Source organism: Poecilia mexicana, unplaced genomic scaffold (assembly GCF_051168715.1).
Source record: "Poecilia mexicana isolate PSO_F unplaced genomic scaffold, ASM5116871v1 scaffold_6, whole genome shotgun sequence".
In the NCBI taxonomy this organism is placed as follows: domain Eukaryota; kingdom Metazoa; phylum Chordata; class Actinopteri; order Cyprinodontiformes; family Poeciliidae; genus Poecilia; species Poecilia mexicana.
Window position 1 is genome coordinate 15,265,256 of NW_028263375.1, and position 16,104 is coordinate 15,281,359.

Here is a 16,104-nt window from a genome sequence, read left to right on the forward strand (position 1 = left end):
CCCCAAATGTTCTGTTCTCATCCTTACAAATGACTCACCATCCAACTGTGGAACTGCCTGAAAAATTTCTCCAGACGACAGGAGTCTGAGTTGGACTGGAAGCCTGAGATGTGGTGAGGCAGAAGCCTCAGACTCGAAGAGTTCACTGAATTAATAGGGAATTTGATCTGATGTTACAGGAAAGGTTTGGACGGGTGCTTCAGCAAATACTCGTACAATACCCTGCAAACATATTCATACCCAAGCAAACTGATTTATGTTTTCTGACATCATAATTGGCAATTGGTATTTTATGTGATTGACCAAGTCAGTGGAGTGCATAATGGTAATGTTTTTTTGTTGTTTGTTTTATTATTATTATTATTCATCACCCCATTTATCTTTTGTTGCAATTGCAATTAAAATGTTTTTTGGAGGCAAGTCTCAGTTTTGGACATTTGGCGACAATTTGTTTGGCCCCAGAGTGGTGTTGGTTGTTACAAATGCAAAAGCCACATTTGGTGGTGCATGTTTTTGAAAATAAATGCTTGTGAGAAGGATGTTGCTTTATTCTGACATGACAACTTGGGATTTCATTACTCTTTAAAATTGGATTAATCATTGCATGTTTTTGGAGTTTAGATGAAAGTACTACTACTACTTTCTTACACTCACACAGACGTTCTGATTCACTAATTAATTGACTTTTTGAAGAATTCGGCAGCACTAGATTTTATGTAGGAGTATGAAGTATTGCATTTCACATGTTTATTCATAAAAAAACGATTTCAAGAATATACAAGTCTTTCTATCCACTTCTCACATAGAGCTACTTTGGAAAAGTTCATGGTTATGAATTTTTTTGCAAGTTGCTGTAAAATCTTGATTGCAATAAAAGAAGCTCTTGCTTATTGATTATGATTAAAGGATAAAGTGGAATAATTAAGAACCACATAAGAAAGTAAGTTATCTAAATTTGACTTCAAATACAATGTAGTCACGACTTACAGAGATGAATATGCACAATTAAATCTGGTCTGGTGTTTAAATTTCTTGATAAACATTGTGTGTTAGTAAGTTCAAATACTGTTTGAACTGACTAATTACATAGACATAAACATAACCAACCAGTCCCCTTTCGCTTCATGTGACTTGTACCACCACTACTGGCAGAGCTGTATTTTGCTTCGAAAGCATTTATTTACTTGAAAGCACTGTATGACATTGGGTCTCTGCAGGATTTGCTTTGAAAATGCCAGCATCTCACATGTAAGTCTTCTGGGAGTTTCTCTCTACTATGTGGCTGTGGGTGTGTGATCATGTTCCCCACTGAATCAGCATCATGCTCCCTGGAAATCTTCATAGAGACACTCGATAAGTCAAACAGAGCCCCAACAAATGAGAAGGTAGAGCAATTTCATGTCCCTAGCCCAACATGCACTGGGAATTGTAGTTTGGATTTTCAGACTGGAAAAGCCAGTGTGTGAGTTGGTGTGTGTTTGTGCACTAAAGACGATGCAAGCTCAGCAGATTCCAGCCTTCACAGACTATTGGTTTGTACAACGGCATTACCCTCCTCTTTAATATCTTAAGTTAATGTGAGTCTCAGGCTAATTGAAAATGAACCAGTGTGTTTCTCCCTGCAGTGCCTTTATAACGCTGTTAAAGAGACACACACACCCTTTTACAAACATCAACGAGCTCCAGTCGTATGCAACGAAAGCTTGCTCCTTTGATCAAAGTCTTTATCAACAGATTTTTCAGTGTATGGGAACTTCACAAGGTGAAGTCATGGGACTATTAGTCCTTGCCAAAACGTAGCAGCTGATAAATCAGGAATATGTGCAGATGAAACCACACGTAAAGCTAGTGCATAACCAGGGTTTCGGGTGGCAGTGATTTACAGCTGGCTGAGCTAAACTGCTTACCGTCAGGAGCTGTAATGGATGCCAGCATCTGCTCTTAATTTCTGAGACTGGGGGTAGATATTGCTGCTGTTATTTTCTCCCACGGCAATTTCGCTGATGCCTCCCTAGGTGCCCCACTGTGCTACACTTGAACTATAGTGTCGCAAAATGCTGCAATTAAAATGCGAGTCCTGGAATTGATCACAAAGACAGGCAATTTGAGCAACATAAACAATGTAAAACACACAATGTTACCGTTTCTCCTGCTGTGGGGTTTTTATAATGAATCTGCAGAGCTGTAAGATGAGAGGGGAAAAACATAATTGAAAAATGTGAGACAAAACAATGACAGCAGTTGATTACTATACTTTACATATCGTTGACAAAGCCAACTATATGGTGTTAATTTGACAAAAAAAAAAAAACAACAACAAAAAAAACACCGTACACCATAGCCACAGAGAAACTTTACCTTGGCATCAGTTTTTTCTTTTTTGTTTTTGAAAGGTTTTTGTTAGGGTGAATGGCAATACAAACACTTCTAAACGCCAGTCAGTTTTGCCCCCAAATCTGCAAGAATGCAAGATGTTAAGCAAGATTTTACTTTTCATTGTCATATTAAGTGATTTATTGTGAGAAAACTTAAAATTTCAGAGTGGTCTACAGAATCAAGAACTGAATTAGAAAGAAAATTTGTTGAGAGGGCTGCAGACAGCAGTCCTCGTAATCTGATTAATTAAATAAGGTAAAGTGTACAAATATTGTGAAATCAAGATGTGATCCTGACTGCTGAAATAAGACCAAAAGGTATGTTATCTTAGTATAAGTTTAATGGTATGCACACTTAATTTATTATTCATTCTCTAACCTATTTCTATATCAGTTGAAATGTGTGTCGTGTCTTGGTTTTGGACAAGGATTGTAACAAAAACATGGAAATATGATCAGTCAGTAACTGAAATAACAAGCTCACAAAAACACGCAGCACCTTTTATGCCATTTTCAATGATTCATCATTACATCATAAAAAGCCTTGCATAAACCAAATTATAATTTCTGAAAATCAACTGGGACAGGTTGGCCACCAGACCATGTTTCTTCCTGCCACCTGCTGTATACGGAGCCCACTGCAGCCTCTTCTGGTAGGAACAGCTCTGAAATTATTCAGCCCTCCTCTGATCTCATCGATTGCAGATCTTTGACAGTCAAACAAAATGTAGTTTCAGTCAGATTGGAAAAGAGAACGGAGTGTGTAGCAAATTGTATCCACCTTCCTTTGGCTTGTTTGTAAAGGAACAGAAGGCAAATAATGAAAGAGACCGACAACTTAAATAAATTAAAATATGCATTCAGGTGAAGTTCATTGGTCAGAAAAAAGTGCCTTTTTAAAACAACCACCAGATGTTAAATATACTTTTCATTAAGCCCATGTCTCTGTATTTTTTTTTTTTTTCAATGGTTTGATATAATGTTGTAATTTTAAATATCATGTTGTAATTGCCTGTAAGTGGGAAATCATCATAGGTAACAAAAATAAAGACTTTCAGACAATTTAATATGTTTCACATCTTGATCCAGTTACTGAAATAAATGAACTTTTCAGTGATATTCTAATTTATTGAATGGGTCAGTACATTTTACCGTTTCCAATACTCCAAGCCCCAGATGTGATACTAAACTGCACCAAGGGGTTTGCAAGTGAGAAAGACTCACTTGCAGGTGCCACTTGCAAACTACCTTCTGATGCAATGTTGATGAAACTGTTTTCTCTCTTTCAAGTAGCTCTGTTAAATAACCAGTAGATGGCATCAGTAGTATACGATTGACACTCAAAGACATCCATTGATGTAGATCCCCAGATGGACCCAACAGAATAAGATTAAAATAAGTCATAAAACTGATAATTCTGCAAAGGAGTCATTAATAGATTTACTGTATTTTCAAAATTACTTCACAGTTTTTTTCCCCCCACCAGTTATTTTAAGAAGGCAGCAATTAAATAATTTATCTTATATGTTCAGCTAGTAGTCAAGACAATAGGTCAGTTTAACCACGATGTTAGGATGTCTATGATGAGACACAGTTACTGTTTAGAATATGCCCTGCAGTTTATAAATCCCATAACAACTCAATATACACTGACAATATTATGTATATTTTTTAAATGACTTTACATTTTAGATAATATATGTTTAATAAAGTATCCTTGTGATAGAAACATGGTTTTATTTTCATAATGGCAATATCATTTAATTAATAATATATTTATTACATTTTGATATTTCTGGTACTGCAGGATTTAACATGTAAAGTCATATCAGTGCTTTTAACATGTTTATGACACCTACATTAATATTTGAACCAATTTATAGTAGGTTCAGAAATGTTTATTATTTTAATATGTCATAATGAACTTCTCTTAGGGAAACATATGCAGATGCTGTTAACTTAGACAATGATAACATTTTGTGTTAAAGGGGCAGTATTAAATATTTTCCAGGGACATAGCACCAATTTATAGCACAAACTAGTAATTTTGTCACTTTCAGTTGTCATATATACATGACCTAGAAGACATTTGACTTTGCAATTTAATGCCTTCAAATTGTGCCACTGTCTCTTTAAGAAGCTCATACTCTGTACCACACTCTTCCTTCAGCACACCATCACAACCGCGCTTCTCATTATGATGTTAGCAACTGTTTTTATGAGAGTTGGACTGAAAAGAACTTTGTATGATAAGCTCACCAGGTGTTTGTTAATTACTGCTGCTGTTAGTCTGGATGTAGAAGCTCAGCTGGTGACTGTGACTTTGTGGGAGCAAGCACCTAGGTACGCCTGATTGGTTTCCAGAATTTCTTTATAACAATACAATATGATACAGTCTAGTTAAGATTATCCATCCATATGTATAACCACCTGTCCATGCAGGAACGACTGAGACTTGTTCCTATCACCAGCACTTAATAGGTTAAAGGTGGATCACACATTAAACAGGTAACCAGTCCATCATAAGGGAAACACAGAGGTGTACAGAGGAGAAAAACAAAAAAGCACAATTAAGCAATCATACCTGATGGCCATTTTTGAGTAATACCTTTTTGGACTTTGGGTGGAAACTGCAGAGAACCCACATATCCATGGGGTGAATGGCTACGATATGGTATTCAGTAGTTACATTATTTGGCAATTTTCATTCACTTTAACAAAACAAGCCCGATAAAATCATAACCGTTACATACAACAAGAACAACGAAAAGCACAAATGACTCAACAAAGGGAGAGATATAAACTACCAAACATTTATTGTCAGCAGGATCCACCTCTTAAACTATTTACTTAGCGGGATGTGTCTCACTCACAGGCACATCATGGACGGTATTTAAGACAGGCTAGAGAGAAAACCTAAACACGAATTCAAACATTTCGACATTGCTGTATGTACTTTGGGTCAGCTGATTGTGACCCATCTGCACGGAGGTTTTAGATGGTGTTGATGTTTTTTTGTTTTATGGCTGTGGGATGTCTATCAAATAATGAGAAACAACTAGGGAACGCGGGCGTGGCTCATTTTTATGATTTCTAAATTTTTATCTTCGACACAGAGAATGAGCAGAGAGCACCAGCACCAGCATTTTTGAGTCTCCTATGAAATGCCTAAAGTTTCTAATGTGCTATCATTTTAATCAACATTGATCTAAATGTGTGTAAATGGGAAGGTATTTTTCTGTGGCACTTTCTCTGGTGTGTTTATTACTCTATTGTCAAACCTTTTGTATTAACATAGTGAGGTTATATTTTACGATCTCACTTTCAACCTGCACCGTGTTTTCATTCAAATATATAACGATTCCAGTTGCATGGTCTTCTGGCAACCCCAAGGAAAAGACAATGCAGAAAATTACCTGAGATTCTGAGGTCTACAGTTAAGATTATATATAATAAACGTCCTGTTTTTTTTGTGTGTTTTTTTTATGTTAAAATGGTGGGTTTTATGGGAAGTGAATATATCTATATGTTAAGTGAGAGGTTGAATAAAATTACACTCTGGCAGCAAAAAATAAAATAAAATAATATTTGTTATTATTATTATTATTATTATTATTATTATTATTATTATTATTATTATTATTATTATTTATTAATGCAAATGAGGATATGGTCTGCTTCAGAAAATGATCAAACCTCTTTTTTACATTTTTTTATGGTTATCGTTATGTAGGTTTACGGTTTTGCCTTCCCTCCCACACCCCCACTGCTGGCTGACCGCTCTTTTGCTATTTTTATCCCAGTGGTGCTGTTTCTGTTTCCCTGCCAGCCTACAGTGAGAGGAGCAGAGGTGCGGGCGTCTCTCATCACACCCACCTCTCTCGTCCTCCCTCCCTCTCCCCCTCTCTCTCACTTTCCAAAAATAGCCGTGAGTCGTGATCGGCTCGTCCTTGAGAGTGGAGCAGCGAGAGGGAGGACTGTATTATTGCTTAGAATCAGAGGAGAGGTTATGGATTGATACAAATAGTCGCCCCCGCCAAGCCAACCCCAGCACAGGCTTGAATTAATGTGTTGCTATTTTTGGGAGCCCCGTGTTTCCAGGGGAGACCTAATGACGCAATGACGTCAATGCGGGTCAATCGCAGACTGGAGGAATTGAGTGGCTTCCATTTGGAGCTTTTGCAGTATTTCCTACAGAAAGGACGGAAACGAGTGCAAAAATCGAAGTGTATTTCCTCCCGAAAAAAAAGAAAAAAATAACACGGAATAGAAAAGAATAGGGGGGGAAAAAAGCCTTGAAAATAGGAAGTTAAAGTGAAAATGCTGAAGTGAAAATGATCCCGGTGCCATCACGTCGCCCCAATCCTTCGAGCATCAGCGATAGTAAAGGAGGTGTGTATTTATGGATGCTTTTTTTTCTCCTCCAAATATATCCCTTTTCCACCAAAGCGCATCTAAGGGATGATGCCTCTACCAGAGACTAGGCTTGTGGAATACTATTTTTGTGAGCATTTTTTGTTTGTTGACTTGATCTGATGTACTACCACAGCAGCATCATCGGGTGTTTCTCTCTCTCTCTCTCCCTCTCTCTCCGTCTTTCCCTCTCTCTCTCTCCAAGTGTGATTTCCTCGTATTTTGTTGCTTTCCCTGCATAATGCTACTCTCTACCACCAGCTATATTATAATGTTGTATTTTATTTGCATGATCATTTTCTCTCTGGCTCTCTCTCCGTCTCTCTCTCTCTTTGCACAGCCCCGACCTATTCCAAGCTCTCGCATCCAGACGCACAGAGGTAACGACCACCTTCGCCCTTGTCTCCAATCTTATAAATATCTATTACACGTCTTTATGCCTATTTGTGCTTGCTAAAATTGATCGATGGCGTTTTGACAGCAAATTGTTGATTGATTTTATGTATAATAGTGAACGGAGTATCGGCTATAGTGGCTCAAGATTGTGCGCGTCATGGTTGTTCGCAGCTTGGCGACTTGCCGACGCGCACAACCAGACCGTCTGCGTTGAGTGGAGATGGTGTCTTTTTCAGAACTTTGAATATGCATGCAGACAATTATCTTCATGTCGGGGACTTTATCGGGTGTCTGTTTTCAACTATTTACGAGCGCTACATTTGTCAGTGGGTAGTAAGCGAGGCTTCTGGCCAGGTGACGTGGGTGTAGGCAGGATGAATTGACAGTGCAACCCCTCTCTACAAGAAAAACCCCAGGAGAGGTGCATGTTGAATGCAGAGAAAAAGAAATACTCTTACAGCTTTGTGTCTTACACACATACACACACAACCACAATGTCGTGAGAGGAGGTGGAATGGGGGTCTTGAGGGTGTGGGGTGCTCTGGGCGTTTACCGGCAGGGTCTGGTGTGCGCGTGTATGGGTGTGTGCGCGTGTGTAAAAGGCTTTCAGAACCACGGACAGCTCACGTGAAGCTCCTCTGGTGTGGTCCGCCTTTATTCTGTCCGTACCGGCTGAAGCCTCATCCACAGTCCAGAAGACTCTTGTGCAAAAAAAAAAAAAACATATTGTCCTTGATCTAATTTTTTAACTTCTGTTGAATTAGAGGCCCAAACACAAGGTTATATGTTTGCTCTTACCTGCAGACGTCACGTTTTGAGCTAAATTTGCTTCGCCATGGAGGGATGTTAAGAGTTATGCGAGATACTGATATCAGGTGGACACTAGGAAAAAAGAATTAAACTTTAAAATCATATGCATTCGGATAGAGTGCATTTGCTCATGATTTTATACCAAGTAATAATCCTAATAAGAATTGTGTTCTGTCACCTGGGATCCAGAAAACCTTTAAGCATCACTACAACAACAACAAACAAAAAAAGACATCTCCCGGTTTGTGCATTCAAGATTTATTGTCTAAAGCAATTTAGTAGACTATTTTAAAACTACTTCCCATGTAATTCCCTTTAGTATAAACAGAACAATCATGTCTAAAAAAAGTAATCTGTCTAATCATTGTTGTCTAAAAGGCAAGGTCCAATTGAAAAATAACACAACAGTTAGCAGCTGCACAATTCACTTTAAGAATATCATCACAGTATTACGGTGAACAAAGTTGGTTTATTAAAGGACTATTTTCCATGCAGTATTTGTTGGCTTTACACAAAATGTTGTGAATTCACGCTTAGTGTGAATGTATTACGTTTGATGCATCCATGGATAGAAACTATTCACTGTTGATGTCCACACCTTGCACAGATAATAGTGACCCAGTCACGGAGAGCTGAAAGCTTATTAATGATAGATAAGAGAGTAGTTTTGAAAACATTTATTATAACCTATATCATTACAAAATTTAACAATAATATTGACGTCACAAAATTTTATATATATATATATATATATATATATATATATATATATATATAGTCAGGACTCATTTTCTTGATTTCTATTTGTGGTGATATGAAGAGAATATATGCTGATGTAGATTCACAATCACCCATCATATGTCAATCTCAAGCGCTTAACAACAAGTTAGAACTGAAGACGTCTCTTGAACACGAGGTGAAAAATCTTCAGGAAACAAGAGATGTCTGTTTGTTTTCTGCTGTATTTTCTGCCTGTTTATCAGACAGACAGACAGACAGACAGACAGAGACAGACAGACAGACAGACATGTCCTTTTGGATGTGTGATGAGGGTTGGATGTTTTCCAGTATAAACCTGAATACTACAGAATAAATCTACATTTATTAGAAGTCCTTGACCTTGTGAATTTAGACTCAATAATGTGTTTTAAACATGAATATATATTCTCATGTGTTCTTTTTAATACTTTTTCTAAAACACAGTGTGAAACAGTTGTCCAGATACATGGTCATATTCCATGTAATCTCTGCAAATAAATGAGTAAATAACAACACATGCACCATGAAGAAATCGTGATCTCACTGAAAATGAACTCGCTCACTTCAGTAGATAAAGGCCAGTATGAGTATGCATACAGAGCAACCTCCAAATATAGGGGCTTTCATGCTCTATTATTTTAGAAGAAGGTTTTTAATGTGTACTTCACTTTGCTCAAGTTCATCATTGTTTCTAGAATTTAATAAATGAATTAATTAGCAACCTATGACTTTCTTATTCCATAACAGAGCCCTAATACTTCACTCTTCAAAATAGGAACAAACAAACAGAAGAATTTCTGTTGTTCTTCATAAATCAGAAAAGAAAGATTACGTAAAGTAGTTGCACATACTTGCCTACATCTGCATGCACAGATATTATTAAATGCTTTTTAACATCTAAAGAAAATAAGCTAAACAAAAATTGAGCTGATCATTATACTGTTAGTTTACACCTTTAAGCTGAATTTGTAACTTTGTCTGTTGCAGACGCTGGTCCAATGAGTCGATGATGGTGGTGGTTATGATTTCATCAGAGGAAATTATGTTCTTTTCAGGTCTTTTTGCGGTCTGGGCTTGCTGTTGGATGTCTGTCCAGGAAGCCCTTACCCCAAAAAGCATCTGCAGGGGATCCTTACGACAGCAGCAGTTTACATGCAACTTTGCTTTTGAAGCTTGACCTCACACTGTGCTTGCATGTTTGTATAAAAGTGTGAGTTTTTTTTTTTTTTTTTTTCCTTACTGAGCACAGCTAAGGTGTAGAATGGAACGGAAACTATACTAATGTGGTTATGGAATGGATAATTTGATCCATATTACTTGGCAAAAAAAACAAAACAATCATGCTTGGGACTGAGTTACAAACTTACTAACATTTATCCCGATTTTAGTTTTTGCATTCTCTTAAAATTATAATTCTGATTAATTAATTTATTATTTTTTTAATCAGGAATAACTTCCTGATCTGGTGCTTAGAATGGGAACGTGTGTCTTCAAAAGTGTGTTTGACATCATATAACTTGTCCAGAAGGTGGCAGCATTTCTAAGGATTTTTGAAAGTTCATTAATTCCAGCAGCAGTAGTCTGCGGTATTAAAATTAAATGAAACATTCCGTCAGAGTTACAATTATAGTTTGTTTTTTGTTTTTTTAATTAAAATGAACAGTTCAAGTGTAATATATTTATATTGTTATAAAATATTCTGTTAGTGGAATTTTCCATAACAGTTTAGCTAATAGAAAACTGGATCTGTCCTGAAAGCCACTGGTCAGCATTTCTCTTCTGTTGTTTGACAGTTCAAATTTGTCAGCATCGAGGAGGTCAATGATATCAAAGAGAAAGTTCCCAACCGCACAAACCACTTCCCTGGAAATTTAGCATTTCCTTGTTATTACTCAGTTCCTTGGAAAGAGAAAAAATCCCAACTTCTATTGTGCAATAGAAGAGAAATGATTACCAACAGGGAAAAATGTTTTGAAGAAACTGTATGTTTTGCTTGTTTCTGTTTTGTTTTTTTGGGGTTTTTTTTCAGGAATATAGACTTTATTTAACATTTAAAATAAACTTGATATTAATTCTGGTGATGTTTTTTTTATTGTTATTATTTTAATTATAATCATGTGAAGAGAAAGTCTAAGAAGAAAGTCACCCCTAATATATTTGTGATTAATAGAAATTATTTAAGTGTTTTACCTTCACTTTGCAGCACTAGGACACTGCATGCCATTTTCCAGTCCCGTTTTTCTGAGGGCTGGGCCCAAGTGAAACTGCAACTAACAGTTCCAACTGTTAAGGAACAAATGGACTGAATATTCAGCAACAAAAGAAGAAAAAAATATTTGGAAAAAATCAAACAAATTGACGATGAAAAATGGTGAATATGGAATGCGGAAAACACAAATAATTTTGTGTGTCATTGTTTGTGGAGATGAGACAGTATTGTGAAGCCATCTTTATATAGAAAAGGTAATATAAAAATTCAAAACATTTCAGAAATATTAAGGTTTACATAGCCTTGTTCAAGCGCTTTCAGTAAATTGATATATACACGCTATTTTTATCTTAATGTGAAGCTTTATGTCTAGCAACACCCCACCATAGCACAGTGACGTGTATGTAATTTAATATATTTACATGGCCTGTTACACAAAAGGCGTTATCTGGTAGATCCCTAATATACTTTGCAAGATGAGGGAAAACAGACAGCCAGACACGTCCTGATCCATCTCCAACCACCAGTAGAACAAGTTTTGATCTGTATGCTTTGATTCTTCTCTTTCTGCTGCTCTGTTGTCTTGCTCTGCAACTTAAAATAACAGGGAAAGCAAAAATTTGTTTAGCTTGAGTGGATATTCAAAATGTTTCAATCTCAGGGTTCAAACTGCAAAAATTAGGTGCAAACAAAGCATGCACTACTTATTTAGCAACATTATGTCTTTTCTTATATATATATATATATATATATATATATATATATATATATAACTCAAAAGATAAGATTAATTTTCACCACCTGAAATAACTTAAGCCTAAAGACTCTCATTGTGGCCGATTATTTTTTATTACATAGCAGTGTTATGATAAGGAACAGATTATAAGCCTGCCAGCAAATCAAAGTTTTCAACTATTCCCAAGAAAGTCATTGCAGGAAGAAGCAAATGGAGTGGAGTTGAGTAAGATGCCCTTCTGGAACAAGCTGAATGCAATAAGTGTGGTGTCCTGGGTTTAGATCTTGTTGACACAAAAGTCTGGGCCATCCAGCCACTGTGGACTTTCACATGGTTCACATGGTTCAGGATCTAATGTTCTCTTTAAATGTCTTAGCTTCTACCCTGCATTCAATAAACACTGAACTCCAGCTGGGCACATTCACTTCCATTTGGTTTTTTCACATTGCACTCGCACTTGTTACTGACTAACTGGTTTTATAAAGGTCAGGGCTTTGTTGTTTCTCATTAAGATCTGGGAAGACTAATTCCACTGTTCTCAGAAATTTCTCTTTTCCCCCTTAGTTAGTCCCATCTTTCATACTTTCCAAAACCATGTGCTCGATAACGTTAAATACAATAATTGGACAATGCTGCTGTTTATCTTTAAGCAGTAAAACAGGTATGAGTAACTCACTGGCTGTATGTTTAAATGGCACCTCAACCCACCCCACATATCGCACATCTGTACCATTGGTTGCTTCTAGGTTGAGGGGTTCATTCACGCAACTAACCTCACAAACAATGCTCAGTAGAACCTCGGGGACGTTTGTGTCTTTCCATGACTCATCTGTGGCACAAATCGTGAACCAGAGTCCCAAAGTGCTTCAAACTTTTTCCTGCTCAAAAAGCACCTAATGAGACATTTTCTCACCACTAACTGCCTGATAGAAGGGATTTTGTCTTTTTCACTTTGACTGGATTTTCAAATCCTGGTAGGAAACAGGTGTAGGAATTGCATTTGGTTTTGTGTATGGATCATTGTTTCTCTTGACACTTAAACTGAGCAACACTTTAAACGGTGGAACCTACCAGGGTCACTGCTAATTTCAGACTAAAGTTCACTTAGTTGTGCTGTCAGTTCAACCTTATATGTATGAGCTACTGTAACGTGTAGAACATGCAGGGATCTATAACTGGTTTAGGGTTGACACCCGTTATGTAAAATATGGAATCATTCTTTATATGACAGTTAAATCTTGCTGAAATATTAAGGCCAGCAAAACTTGTCATGACAAGACCTCCAACACCCCGACCCCCATGAACTGTTGCCACCTCCAGGTGCTGCTGTCACAGTCGCCTAGAGAAAGAAAACACACACCTTGCTGTTTTCAACAGCGGTGCTTTTTTTTCCAAGCGTCCACCCGGTGCATCAACATGTAATCGGAAGTAAAAACTCTCGCAAAAACACAGATGTGTTTTTGCCAAAAACTCCATCTTCCTCAAACACAGATGTGTTTTTGCACGTCCATGGCTAAGGATGAATACAAGGCAAATGTTTAAGTGGGTTGGTGAATATCTTAGAGTGAACTGGTTGAAATCAGACAGAATGGTCAACAGAGCAAAACTGCAGAGAGCTCAGAAGATATACAGTAAGCATCAGAATCACCATATCATCTCCTGCGACTGATATGGTGGAACGTTATATCACGGTTGATTCAGTTTCCAGTTTTCTTTTAGTAGAATAATGTGGTTGGATTGTTTTGGATGTTAATGCATCAATTGTTACATGTTTGGTATTTATTTATAATTGATTTACAGTAACATATTTTCACAATAAATGCAATATGCAATTTGTAATGGACAATGCATACAATTTTCAGGCAGAGTAGGCCACTGGTTGGAACATTTGATCATGTGTAGGGTTAGAAAAATAGATGTTTGAAGAAAAAAGTTAAATCTATTTTTGTATCCATTGAATATTCGCACACTAAACTTACGCAATAATAGGTTAAAACATGGCTAGTTTATATATTTTGTCTTAATATATAAACTAACACTTTAAACATAATTTTGTCAAGTAAAATGCCAACAGATTTAATCAACTAAAATTTTAATATAATTAGTGGACTGAAACTAGATTAAGACTAAAACAATTCTGATGACTAAACTACATCATGTATCAGTCAAAAGACTAAGACTAAATCAAATTTTGCTGTCAAAGTTAACACTGCATATAATGCAAGGTGGAGAGTAGTAAAAGGAGAAAGTGAGGAAAGTGTTTAGTTTGTGTTTAACCCCATAGCAGCATAACTACAGTGACAGCTCTGGACACCCTAACCTCTTAGAACGAGGAATGAGAGAGGCAGAGCCAGGGAGAACCGCTCTCACAACAGTTTTTGACTTGTGTTCTAAAAGGTTAGAGTTTTAATCATGTAATTGTAGGAACGTAGTCATCAGTGATAAACACCCTGGGAGAAAAGCAAAAAAAAAAAAAAAAAAAAAAAAACCACACAGATACTGGTTCAAATAGACTAAACTCACGTATTTATTGGGGCCCTGTGTTTCCATCCTGTCTGGAAGCAATCTCAAAATAATGTTATAATGTCAAGAACAGTCTCACCTCAACCATCGCCGGTTTTAAAATTTGGCAACCTTCAGATGGAAACGACTCATGGACAAACTGCATCTTGTCAATATTGGTTTAGCGAAGCAATGTGCAAAACAAGGATTAAATATTAAGGGGTAAACAGTAAGGTGTTTCTAATCAAGCACACCACAGCAGCAGAACGTTCAAATCAGTCTCAAGAAGTAAACAGATCAGTAATGGTCTTACATAGGTACACAGTTATATATACATGTATGTATGTGTATAAAGCATTTAGCTTTTCTAAATGCAGTATATATTAAAGAAGAAAAACAATACAAAGCTAAATACTCAGTCATTAAACCTAATATTTGGGTACAGTGAGGAGCTAGCAGCAGGGGTGCCTGCAGCTGCACAGAACCAGACTTCCTAGGAGGAACTTCGCTCCAAGTATGAAGATGACGTTGCTCTGGTGAGGCAGGAGGCTGAGATGCAAAAGTTTTTGTGAAGCAAGGGTTAGTGAGGAACATCAGCTCCTTGAGAATCTATGCTGAAAAGGACGATGAGTTTCAAAAAATAGCAAGAGATCGAATTTCTGCAAAACGGTGAGAAAACTTTGCAGGGAGAATTGGGCCAGATCAAACTTCCATACAAAGAACTGTAAGATGTTTCTGGACTCAAACAAGAAGTGGAAACATTTCAGAAAGAGGTAGTAGCACGTGAGAGAAAAGCCAATTGAAAGGGAGCAAAAGAAGGACCTCCAAAAAATTCAACAAGGTGAGAGCTGAGAGTCAATGTCAAAAGAGATCCAGATTCTGCAACAGAAATTCAATGGAGTCGTCCAACTTCATCCAGAACAAACACAGAGCATGCCTCACTGATTCACACTGATGAACTCACTCACAGTTGCAGTGTGAAGTTACACACCAGATTACAGGGCACTGGTGAACAGTCTTCCCACTAACAAGGACACACATACCAGATGTTGTCAGTAGCAGCATAGCAGTGCCATGACAAATTTAAATTAAAATACTGAATTTAAACATGTGTTCATGACATGCAAGCCATAATTTTGTTAAAAATGCAGCAGATTTAGTCATCAATTCAAAATGTGGCAAGATTTATTTCAAGATATGTATGTGTGAAATATGTGCTTTTTTTTTATAAATATTTGATTGTCCTCTAACATTACGTAATTTATAACTTTTTGAAACATGGTGCAACATAGTTCATGGTTTGTTAAAAGGGTTTGTTAGCAGCTTGTGAAAATGGGATATTTTTCCTAAGAAATATAGTGATGTAAGTGATAGTTTGAAAATGTATTGATTACTGTTATTAATAAAGTTCTGAATATTGATATCTGTTTCCCACCTTGTTGTCATTGCTGTTAATTGTGAGAAATCATTAACGTGATGAGTCTTCATATAGATTTATAATTAAGAGGCAAACTGAGCAAATGTATTATTTCAGAAGAGTTAAAGTTATCTTCAATTGCACTGGTAAAGTGTATTAAGTAGAAATATCATATTATTAGAGACATACCTGGTTACAAAAAAAAGGTTACAAACAAACATGTTGACTACAAACATCTGATAGTGTAAATTAAATTTTACACTAGTTTATAGTTTTTATTATGAATTTGAGTCTTAAGATGGATCAATTACAGATAATGAATGGGATTTGGACACATATGCTATATGTGGATTTAAATAATGTTTTAGATATACTCCTTATTTTTATTCATGTATTTACTTTTTTTTTTTTTTACAGCTGGCCACAGTGAGAAGACAAGTTGTTGCCCCACTAATTGTATTCAGAAATTATTGGTAGATCATAGTTT